This window comes from Hipposideros armiger, unplaced genomic scaffold (genome assembly GCF_001890085.2).
Source record: "Hipposideros armiger isolate ML-2016 unplaced genomic scaffold, ASM189008v1 scaffold_119, whole genome shotgun sequence".
NCBI classification, from domain to species: domain Eukaryota; kingdom Metazoa; phylum Chordata; class Mammalia; order Chiroptera; family Hipposideridae; genus Hipposideros; species Hipposideros armiger.
In genome coordinates, this window is record NW_017731469.1 from 2,706,590 (window position 1) to 2,719,611 (window position 13,022).

The window sequence follows — 13,022 nt, forward strand, 5'->3', positions numbered from 1 at the left end:
GGGCAGGAAGAAAGTTGCCCCATACATGGAAACAGCATGTACAAAGGGACATGCGAGGAAGGCTGGAAGACTCTGCATATGGGTGCTACTGGTCCAATGACTCCAGTGAGTAAGCTAAGGTAAGGAGGTTGGACCTTATCCTACAGCCACTGAGGAGCCATGAGAGGGCTTTAGAAAGGGCAATGATTTGGACAGATCTGCATTCAAGACAGGTCAAGCTGGCTAAGGTTCCAAACAACTTAAAAGGAATTAGATTTAATCCCAGGCTTTGCCAAAGCCAGGGAAAGGAGGGCGAGAATGCAGTTAGCAGCCAAGCCAAGGCTCCTCAGTGCTCCCATCTATCAGAACAAAAGTCTACTTGATTTCTATGAAAATAAACCCACATTTCACACTCATAACTAAAACAATTAAGTGAGGAAAAAAGAAAACAGACATACACCATTGGTTAGAATATTTGCACATTTGTTCAGCTAATACCGAAACACATACATGATTTATGTTTAACAGAACATACGCTGATATTTCTCTAAGTAAAAATTAATCTGAAAAGTAAAAAATAAATCTTTGCTTTAAAATGTGTTATGTAATTTCTTAAAAGTTAACTTTATATTTGAATTGTTTAAATATGTTTCTTTTTTAAAGTAAAAAAAAAAGCTCTTGTTCTGAAACAATCTGGTTAAACAGAATGATCACTAGAATAGGCAGCAAGAGCCCAGAGTTCAAGTCTACATGTTTACCATCAGCTTCCTGTGGAACCTTTAGAGTCCCTTCCCTTTATTGGGATTAAATTTATTTTCCTCTGCTAAGAAAAATTCAAAAAATATGAGGAGGGAAATATTGAATTATGCAACCACTGAGATCCTTTCTAGCTCTTAAATCCATAATTGAGCCTTTTGGCCAAAATACTTCCAGTGCATGATTTAAATCAAACCCACCTAGAAAGACTTTCAAAGCATGACCTCCAAACTCAGCAGCCATAAAAGAAAAGAATGATGAATTTAACTGTATAATTCAAGTCTGCTGGACAGAAAATCACATAAACAAAGTTGAAAGATAAATTGGGAAAACTATTTGTAACACATATAACAAGGAGCCAAATTCCTTTATATACAAAGAGCTCCATAAATCAATAAGAAACAGATGGGAAGCAAACAACAACAAATGAGCAAAAGCCAAGAACAGACAGTTCACATGGAAAGAAATATAAACGGCCAATAAACATGTGAAATGATGCTCATGCTCACTCATAATTAAAGAGAGGAGGCTGAACATAATGACAACCTGCTTTTTTACCTACCATATGTAGAACTATTGAAAAGTTTAGTAATATCTAATGTGAGCTGGGTTTTTGGCAGGGAACAGTGTAATATCACCAGGAGTCAAATTCCATACACTCTTTTATCTAGCTGTTTAACAACTAAGAATTTATATTTGCAAAAGTATGCTAATAAAGGGATACCACCATTTTAATTAACGATTGTTATATTTTCTATGTGCCTAGCACTTAATGTATAAATACTTACGTTTTGAATGTGTATTGTTAACTCATTAAATCCTCATAACAGTACTAAGGAGTAGAGACCATTATTAGCTAAATATTTTCATGGGAAGACACTGAGGCATAAAGAAGTTACGGAATTTGCTCAATGTCATACAATATGGAGCTGGTGGCACCAATATGAGAACCAAAATAGTCTGGCTCCAGAGCTATTCCCCTTAAGCACCTCATATACTGCCTCTTGAGGATGTTAATTGCAGCACTACTTTAACAAAATATCCATCAGTATTGGGAGATGACATAATAAATTATAATACATCCATACAATTGAATATTGTGAAGCGTTTAAGAATTTACAGAGGGAGTCAAAAGAATGTACACACATTTTAAGAAAGGAAAAAAACTATTAAAATTGTAATACTCAATGTATACTGATAACAAAAGATGAATACAAGTCTCACTTGACTTCTGCAATGTCAAGAGGTGCTCACAGTGGTTTCCATCAGTGTCCAGGCACTTCTGATGATGGCGAACTACTTACTGCCTGAGCAACTTTAACCAAAGTGTCCACTTGTATACATTTTTTGGCACCCCCAGTATATATAAGTATATATATATATATATAGATAGATAGATAGATAGATAGATAGATAGATATAGAAAGAAATGGAAAAGTGTATGAAATCTGTTAAGTGAAGACATCAATTTACAGAACAGGAATTGTTGTGTGATAGTATTGTGAAAAAGAATGTGCATGTATTTAACTATATAAATATGTTTTTATATGCACAGAAAATCTCTGAAATCATACACAAGAAACTGGTCTCTGTGCTTACCCGTGAGGAGCAAAACTGAGAGGTGTGGAGAGTAGGGGAGGTCATGAGTAGAACTTTGATCATTTCATATTCTTTTGTATGGTTTGATAATTTTGTAAAACTAATAAAATAATAATGAATGTCAACTGTAAAAAACAGTCATGGGGATGTAAAGTACAGCATAAGGAATATAGTCCATAATATTTTTATATTGGGCTGTCAGAAAAGTCATGACACATTTTTGCAACAAAAAACAGAAAAAATACGTCATGACTTTTCTGACAGCCCAATACCTAGGTACAGCATTAGATGGGTAATAGACTTATTGGGGTTATCACTTTGTGAGGTGTATAAATGTCTAATCACCATCTTGTTTTGTACACCTGAAACTAACAAAAACAGAAACGCAAAACCAAACACTCATACAAACAGACAGACACACACACACACAGACACACACAGACACACCCTAATAAAAAAACGTGAAGTCAACTTTAAGCATTCTACCAAAAGTTCCTATTTGCTGTGTTTCCTCCTATCAGGAGAGAGACCTGTCAGAAACTAATTAGTGTGATGCATGAAATGCTCCAAAATTTAGCTGCGATTCCACTGACTTCCCTTTTTGGTCACCAAGACAACAGGTCCAAGACCTCAAAAGATTCTGGATGCCCTCAGGACTGGCCCCTAAAAATTAACAAAAGCACATTCTTTTAGGCGGTTGCCTCAAGGTGTTCAGATGTGCCTTAGGTAGAGGAGCAACCAGATAAGCCTAAAAATATTTAAGAGCCTGAAGCTGCTAAGTCTCTTTACAGGTTAAGGAGCTGGGAGGCCTTACAAAATGATGAATCCCTCCTTCCTTTCCGGTCTGTAGAAATCTACATTGTCTCCTCTGTTTCCCAAGACTTAAGTGCCCTTTGTTGAAAAATGATTTAATTCTCATTGTCTCTTTTTATGATCCTTAAATTAACATTTAAAAGCGGCATAAAAACAATCTTAAAATGATTTTCAAACACTTTGGTGCCTATTTAAATGTTTATAGCATTTTGGAGGAAAGATTAGGATTATATTGTGCAAAAAACTACAATTTTAAAGGTTATATTGGTGGAAAATTGGATATATGTCCTATATCAATTTGCTTATCATTCAAATTGATAAGGAAAGCACTAAGAAATCAAAATATAAATGAAGAGATATCAATATACACTTTTAGGCAAGAAAAAGTACAGCTAGGTAGAAAATCACATAGTCACCAACAGTAAAAGAAAATGCAAATTCAATCAAACATAAGCTATCTTTTAACGAAAGACAGAGTAGAATAAAAATTTTAAATTGATAATGTTCAATGCTGTTTAGAGTGCAGTGAAACCAGTATAATCACATGCTACTCAAAGCACTTTGACACAAAACTTTTTGAAAGGATTATGGCAATACACTACAGGTTCCCCCCAAAAAATCTGCTCATACTTTTGGACCCAAAAGCTCAGTTTTTGAAATTGATCCTAAGAAATAACTCAACCAAAGCAAATAGCTAAATAGAGATATATTCACTGTCAAGTTATTCATAATATCTAAAAACGAAAAATAATTTGATGTCCAAGCACAGAAAAACGATCAGATACATTATGGCACATTTACTTTATGGCTGTGTTTTCCATAGAATTTCCGTGTTGGCGGAAATGTTCTATATGAGCACCATTCAGAACAGTAACCACGGTACACCAGCGGCTATTGAGCTAGGGAGATACTGTTGATGAAATAAACAATGGGACAGAAGGGTTTGAAGCCCTATTTATCTTAAAATTTGAGGGTGGGGGTTGGAGATGCTCTGACTTCTCACCTTGACCTTCATTTCATTGATGCCAAAGGTAGAATTTCCATGTGGCTGCGAACTCCACTGGAAAGAGCACACTGTGGCGGGGGTCTGCCTGACAGGGTGTTTCCACTGCCTGCAAGCAATGTGAAACTAGCTTTACAGATCACACCTGGTTTCATGGTGATCGCCGGTCTTTGAAAAACCTGTGGCCCTGTTGAGCACAGAATATGAAGAAGGCTGGAGTGTCTGGCCAATGGAAGGAATGGAAGGAAACTTGGGGTTCCCCTTGAGCCTGGGGGCCTGCACCCAAATTCAGTGTGCATTCGGGCAAAGTGACTAGATATGACCACATGGCTGGTTCTGCTTGAGTCAGTCCCACAGCCAAAATCTGACAGGGGAGAAGGCAATGCATAGAATCTTTTAGTCCCATTTGACTTTGTTGCGTGTAGGAATGCAGCCTGTGCAAATTAAATGGAGGTTCTTACGCATGGTTCTGAATGAGTACATGAGTCATAGCAGAGACAGGACATCTGGATGTAGAATGAATTGTTCTCTTTTATTATTTTTACTAATTCTTAACATTTGGATCACACTTTAAAGCTAACAAAATGCTTTCAGATCCATTATTCCATTTGATGCTCATAACAACTCTGTGAGATAGGCACCATACTCAGTGCATTAAATAACCACAGCTGCTTCAAGAACCAGGATTTGTGTAGCACAATGTCTTTCATGCCCATCATCGCAATTGTCCCCCATCACCAGGAAGTAGCTAGAAAGTTTCAAGCTCCCATTTAATAGCTAGGGAAACTGAGGCTCAAAGAAGAGCAAGATTCCTATGGATTCACAACTATTTGGTTGTTGGAAAAGTCATGATGCATTTTTGCAACGAAAAACATAGAAAAAGTACGTCATGACTTTTCCGACAACCCAATATTTACACAGAAGTGCCAGCCCCTGGATGCTCATGCTCTAATTCCCAGCTTCCTGTTCTTTGAAAAACACCATGCAGTCTCTGTGTATTCATATATGTTAACGATATGCACAAAGAGCCAAAAGAAGGCCCCAACTCTTTCATTCAAGTTTGACATATCGGCAATCCCTAGAACCATCCAACAAACATTCTGTCCATCCCTTTCCACCCACTTTAAGCAATAGCCTCAGCAATGTCTTACTACCTATATTTCACCACTTTTCATATCACTTCCCAAGTCATCATTCAAAAACGCAAATCGGGCCGGCTGAGTGGCTCATTGGTTAGGAGTTGGCTTGGGACGCCAGCTCTGAGCAGCAGGGCCCCAGTTCGGGTCCCACATATGAAGGCCAGTGATGCTGCACCCTTCACATCTAAGATGGTGAACAACAGCTCAACCTGGAGATGGGCTGCCATGAGTCACCGGCGATGGCATAGGCTGCAGTGGGGCTGGCCGGCAGTTGGTGTGCGCTTTCGTGAGCTGCCGTGAGCTACCGTGAGCGGCTGTCCAATGGCCAGCAAGTGACTGCCTCACCCGGGAAGAGTGCAATGATAATGCCAACATGGGCCAGTGAAGCGAGGTCCTCCACAACTAGACTGAAGAACAGAAGGACAGCAACTTGTCTGTTCCCCTTCCCCGATTCCCCAGCGCTGTTCCCCTCCCCCAATTCCCCAATAAAATCTTTTAAAAAAGAGAGAGAGAGAGAGATCAGTTTCAACAACAGTAGGGATCCCTACTTTCATTCTTTAAATTAATGGTCTCAACTGGGCATTATCAAATGCTGGATGCAGGGTGGTATATGTCAGAATCTTTGGGAGAAGTTGTCATTCAGAGAAACATATTCAATACCATCATTGCTTTCATTATTCTGGCACAATGACTAATTTATTTGGGGATTTCAAACAGCAAATAAAAAGAAATAAAACAAATAATTTTTATGTTTATTGAAAAAAGATCGATGCTTATTACAAATGTCAGTTCTTGAACCTCAACCAAAAAGTCTGAAGTGGGGCCCACGAATCTGCATTTGCTACAGGTGCCCCAGTGAACTCTCTATGCATGATCCTAGGATTGCATATTACAAATCCTGCTGTACACTATTCTGGAAGCCTCCTACGCCCCTATCTTGTAAGTGCTACATATTTCCCAATGGAGTAGGCTATACATGCCAGGGGCCAGAGACAGTGACAAGCAGAGAGTTAGCAAATCCTTAGAGCAGATGCAGAACAAACAAATGTGGATTCCAAAAGAGACCTTTAGGCGGAGGGAAATGGAGTCACCTTATGCTCTCCGAGGACAATGAGTGTGTAGAATGCAGCAATGCCCAGTGAACAAGTCCAGACCTCTAAGGCCTTTCTTTGAAGCAGTGAGTGCTGGTGGCTCACAGACCCCACTGCAGTGGCCTTGCCTAATATGTTCTCCATTTTCATTCCTAGTAGTGCACGCAGAGCATGTATATACGCACATACAAATTTACATCCCACCGCAACTTTTAGCCTGCATTCAAAGAGCAGCTGCAGGGTGTGTCTGTGTGGGGGGGTGGGGGGAGGGCTGCTCCTGTCACACTGCAGACACAGGGGCTCTTTCCCTAATTATTCCTGTTGTCCACCCTCTCAGGAGTGAACACCAATGGTTAAGCAAGAGCTCCACAGCCGGATTGTCTAGGTACTAATCCTGACTCGGATACTTCCTGGCTGTGTGTCTTCTACCTGTCTCGGCACTTTATCAACCTTTTGAACTTTGCTTCCTTGCCTCACTATGTCCACTTTACCCTGGTGACTGCCCTAAAACATTGTCCCTCCTCTCTCCCAAAACCACTCTTCTAAGTCATATCTTCATCATCTCTCACTTGCTTTCTCTCCCAGTAGGTCTCCCTGTCTCCAGTCTCTGCCACATCACCCTTCATACTTCACCACCAACCTTTATTCACATGGCTGCCAGAGTTTTCTTTCTAAATCACAAATCTGATCAGTTATGCCTCTGTTAAAAACACATGATAATGTCCAAACTCCTTAACCTAGAGATCTGGCCCCAATCTATTCTTTCAAACTCATTTCCTGTTATGCTTATGCAACCTACATTTCAGTGATACTGAGTTATTGGTTATTCCCGTATGTGACCTAGGTTAAAGCATCTTTACTTGTGCTCTTCCCTCGAGCTGGAATGCCTTTCCTTCTCTGACTCCTGTTATTCAAATCCTAACTATTCGTCAAAACCCAGTTGACAGGCAACTTCCTCTGAGCTCTTACCAATCTTTATTTGTTCATCTAAAGGTACTGAGTACTTCCTGCCTTGGAGTATAGTTAGTGTGACCCCAAATGTTCTCTTTTCTACTACATTATGCATTACTTGAAGGCAAAGTCCATGTCTAATTCCTTTCCCCTTTGTACCATGTAGCGCTTTGTACCATGTAGAGCTTACCACAGTGCTAGGTACAGAGTAAGTTCTCAGTAAGTATGTGATGCCAGTGGACAGTTTCGCAGGTTACATGTTTTCTCTGTTACAGTAGAATGGCAGGCATATGGCCCAGCCATCCTAAGATCACACTGTAGGAAGGTCTTCCTAGTGCAAAATAATATTCCTTTACTTTTTCATTTTTGTATGAAAATGATTTTTATAGGCCAGGAAGAATCAAAATTGTTATTAGTAATACCACCAAAATTAAAAATACACATCTCATTACTCTAGAAGCCATGTTTCTTTCTTTTTTTTTTTTTTTAGTATGTCACACTTTTTATTGCAACATGGCCATTTATATAAAGGTGGGGAGTTTGATCTCAAAAACAACATTCTATTTAAGGCTCTTTTCTACAGAAATTGCCATCATGACTGATATTCAAAGTGCCTTTAGTGTTGCAAGACTTATGTGGCATACATAAAACTCTTACATTTATTCAGTAGTGTACACTCAATGGCAAACAAAAAGGCATTAATATCAGCTATTTCTTTGAAGAAGATATGCAGGTAACAGGGATGAACACTGAGGTACTAGGATAAGTTGATAACACAAGTTAGCACAATTTAATTGTCATTCTCTTCGAGGGTGGAGGGTTCAACTCATTACAAAAAAGTGCTTCCAATGCATAGTGTTACATCCATGCTGCCATGTCACAGAAATAGGCTTGCCAGGACAGGTGAGGTGTATGAATGCTGGAGCCTCAGAGAACTGTAATCGAGTACAACTATAAATACTACTGAGTAAAGTTTGCCATCTGAGCAGTGGATAATGCTTTCAAGGCACTCAATTAGCTTATCCTATCCAGCATTCTAAGCTATTTACATTGACAATGATACACACTGTAGCACTTGCTGCAAAGGAGGCATATAACCAGTTGTTTTGGCTAAAGTTTGATGGTAAGGCATTCCTTGAGTGCCATATCAAAGTAACAGTATGAAACAGTCTAATGGCAATCACTGGTGGGCTGCTTACGTAAATGACATTTCCTTCATTCATTTTGTTGGAAGGACCCAGTGGGAGGAGGACAAAAAACCCCTAATACTCTTCCAATTGACTGAGCTGGAGACACAGAAGCTCCTTAAGACCCAGACAGCATTTGGCTGTCATTGAATAAGGGTTTTCCTTCAAGTGAAACTATGACATTTTCTCCCAATTTCTCTCCAAGTGCCAAATGGTCATTTATGTCATCCAAGCCATTTACTTGCCACTCATGTTTAATACTTGTAAATTTCTTTTTAATGGCATCTTTAGAGCTAGCATAAATCATCTTGCTTTTTAAAGGTGCACTTTCAGGAGCTCAGAACATAAGTACTAGGTCTTCTTTCTCAGATTCTTCTGTTCCATATGTGTCAACATACAAAAAGCATATCGGCAATCAGTCAGAGGTAGCAACTTCACAAAAGATGTGTAGAGGTCCTCTACAGTGTCTCCAGTGTCACCTGCCAAGATCTGATTTGCTTCCTCTACAATTATTTGTCCCTTGCCATCTATCAAACAGAAGAGAACTGTTCTCTTCCTTTTTTGATCTCCTGTTGTGTAGAAGATTTCCTTACTTTCATATCATGAATAACTTTGATGACTTCACCAAGCACTGTAAGTCCAAAAGCCCCAGTGCCTGCAGCTGTGGCCATCGCAGAGGCTCTGACTTTGGCTCAGTGGCACTGGGAGGAGGAGAATGGACAGGCCCCAATTCACAAGTACAATTTCAAAGAACTACACGATATTTCCATTAGGACAGGCAAAGGGAAACCAAGGCACAAGACCTTCCATAAATGGCTAGCTTTAGATCACATAGTTAGTGTATTAGGTTTTTTTTTAATCACTGCATAACAAATTATCACCAATCTAGCAGCTTAAAATAACACCCATTTATTATCCCATAGTTCTGTAGGTCAAAAATCCTGGTGGGTTCAGTTGGCTTCTCTGCTCAGGGTCTCACAAGGCCAAAATCAAGTTGTCAACCAGACTGATCTTTCATATGGAGGTTATAGGGGAAGTTCACTGGTTGTTGAGTGAATTCATTTCTGAGATCCCCGTTTTCTTGCTGGCTGTCAGCTGGAGTTCACCTCCTAAAGCTGCACTCTCCATGTGGCTCCCTCCAGCTTCAAGCCATGGGCACATCAAATCCCTCCAAGGTTCAAATTTCTCTGTTACCAGGTAAATAAAAGTCCCTGCTTTTAAAGGGCGTGTGTGACTAGACCCCTCTTAAAGCCATGCCATACAACATAAGGTAATCATGGAAATGATATCACATTCATAGGTTTTACTCACACTCAGAGACGAGGGGAGCCTATCAGGACAGGGTCACTAGGTCAGTTTTAGAATTCTGCCCACCACAGTCAGTTATTTGCAAGGCTAGGATTTCAGCTAGGTGGGAGAGATTTTAAATATTCTGGAAAAAATAGAAAAATTCAATCTGGGTAAAATACGTTTGTATTAAAATGTACTGGGTAGAGATGATTTAGCTTATTATTCTAAAACAGAACGACAAATATGAAAACAGGGTTATCATTTCCAATTATATATTATTTATGGCCATATGAAACGTCTACCTAAACATTTACAGGGATCACAGCTGCCTCAGCTTAACTCTGTCGACCTCAGTTCACCCATCTGTACAATGAGGAGGCTGGACTGAAACAGTCTATGGTTCTACCTCTCATTTATCACTTCGTATTATTCTTCCGGTTTAAAGGTGAACTTTTCAAGGATCTATATTTGATGACAGGAGCTGAAACAATGAAACCAATGAAGCAGTCAATCACAGAAACTTTTGGATTTGAACGAGACTTTTTTTCCTTTAGTTTTCTGCAGGTCTAAAAACAATAAAATAATAAATCTAAAGGTGCCTACTATACAGTGGGATTTGAAAAAAAAAATCTCCTTTCTGAGTAATGAAATAACTACACTGTTGAGTACCTACTCTGTACATTTAGTATTTCTTACTGCAAGGGAATTCCAAGCATCAGAAGACAGACTGGGCCAAGTAGATGGCATGTAAGATTTCTTTCAAACCTGAAAGCCTACAACATAAACACAAGGTACAAGGTACAAGATACATAGCTTTACTATCAATAGGCTTACAACTGTACTGGAAAGACAGGGAATTATTCGGGAAGGAAAAGGGCCCAAAATGTGTTTCTCTTCCCCAGTTTATGAATAAAGAACTAGAAAATGTACAGACTGTTTGCTGCTACATAACCCTTGAACCTGTGGTCATCTGGCTGAAGTCATCCATTTAACTTACATTAAAAGCACACATGATTTGCACTTGAAACTTAAATAATTAAACATATAAAAATACATCTTTTTACCAAAAAGAAAATTGTATGTGCTGTTAGAAAAATTATAAGAACTAAGCAGAGTTTGTTGAATAATCTTGTTTTTCAAGTGACCATTGCAGAACTGATAGACAAATATGTCCCCAAAATGTACAATTTAATCTGAGCTGCTTTTCCTCTTAATTACTTTTGTTTTGCTTAAAACTTGTAGTGAACTGCTCTATTGTTAGCACCAGAATTTAAAATAATTTTCAAAAAAAATTTACCAATGCAATTCACAATCAATGTCTTTTAAGAAAGCAAGCAATGCAGGGTGTATATGGTAAAAGCTGAGGCCCGACCCTTTTCCATCTCACTCCCCAGGAGGATCCACTTTTAACAACTTGAGGTGCATTCTGCCCCAGCGTTTTGTACGCACATATGAGCACATGCATCTATGCACATCCAAATGTAGTGATCTTCTTTTTACAAAAGTCAGATGATACTAAACATACTGGTATGAAATTTGCTTTCTTCATTCAACAATATAGTATGCCAGTATATGCATAGCTGCCTGATTTAATGGCTGCATAGTATCCCATAGTATGAGTAGATTATAATTTATTTCACAATTTCTGTAGGCAATGACATGTGACAATCCTAAGTTTTGGACAAATAAGGTAAATAAATAAAACCAAGTCATCATTTAGATTTGTCATTTAGCTTCACACTTATTTTGAAATAAATTAATCAGTACTTGAAATCTCTAAAATGAAAATCTACTTGTAGTTCTAAGCAGTAGAGAAACGACTTTAAAATTATATTCACTTGTCAAATAGTAAACTTCATGGGCTTCTATTATTTTTATTCTAGAATAAACATTTATTGAGCACAGTTTTAGTGCCAGGCAATGGACTAGGCACACCAGCAGAGGTACAAGTACAGGTTCAGAGATGAATAAAACACCTCTCTCCCCTCTCAAGGATATTCCATTCTACTAACTGAAAGACAGATATAGGCTGTAACATTCAAACACAATGTTAATGATTTACAAATTGCTCAAAGTGGGTTTTCTGAACTAAGTGACCTGAATCCAGTTTCCTAACCAGCCATTAAATCAAAACCAGTCTCAGGGTCTAATTTCAGGGGTGAACTCACTATGCCACAAATCTTTCTACTAAGCATCATGCAGTTCCCACGTAGCAAAAGAACTAAATTATTTCCCATTGTCCTGTACTCTTATGGGTGACTAAGTACTCGTATATAGTTTACATTGCTAACGTTGCGATATCTACCTAGCACCACTACCTATATAACTTAGCGCTCAGACTGCACCCACCAAAGCCACAAGTAGGTAAAAAGCAGAGTGTGTAGGAACAGGTAATGCCACGCACGCTACCCACCTCCGTAACTATACAGAGGGTGCCAAAAAAATGTATACACATTTAAGGAAGTAAGCAACTGTGTTAAAATTACGCTGATGTAACCACTTTGAGCACACCTCTTGTCATTGCTGAGGTCAAATGTGACTTGTATTCATCTTTTGTTATCGGTATATACTGAGTATTACAATTTTAATAGTTTTTTCCTTTCTTAAAATGTGTATACATTTTTGGTGCCCTCTGTAGATTGCCCTCTTCTCCAATTACTACCATTTCTGGTTTATTTCGCTACCTATCTGTGGGTAGGCCCCTTCAAGTCCCACTCTCTCCTTCACATATTTATTTGAACTAGTGATATTTCATGTGCACCACAGTCACGTGTGGCTAGTGGCTACATACTGTACAGCATGGATCTAGACTGAATTCTCTGAGAACAAGGGTTCTACTGTGTTCATTCCACAGTTAGGCACTCAGGGAACAGCTGATACATAAATTACCAGCACACTTGTCTTAGCATCACAAGAGAACATTCTTTGCCTCAAACTTTGCCTTGAGTAGAAAAAAAGTGGAGAAATTGAGGTGATGGGGGGAACAGGGCCACAGTTCTGGTTGGAGTCAAATAATTCCATATTACTAAAATAATATTTGAACTAATGGAATGCAATATAACACTAGTTCAAATATTATTTTATTATTTTACCTTATCATAGGTAAACTTAGCAAAGGGCCAAAAATTACTGCTCCAATCAGAAAAAAAATGAATTGCTACAAAGTGCTACAAAAAAAAAGGCAATAAGAGGTGCTTATTTAAGTAGCGGATTT

At 38.7% G+C, this 13,022-nt stretch overlaps 1 protein-coding gene and 1 pseudogene across 1 annotated transcript in view; both read right to left on the bottom strand.

The window, feature by feature from the left end:
• Nucleotides 1-13,022, bottom strand: part of AR (androgen receptor) — a 192,443-nt gene that overhangs the window by 119,413 nt on the left and 60,008 nt on the right. The window lies entirely within an intron of this gene.
• On the bottom strand, nucleotides 8,637-9,153 carry LOC109385570 (cofilin-2 pseudogene; annotated as a pseudogene).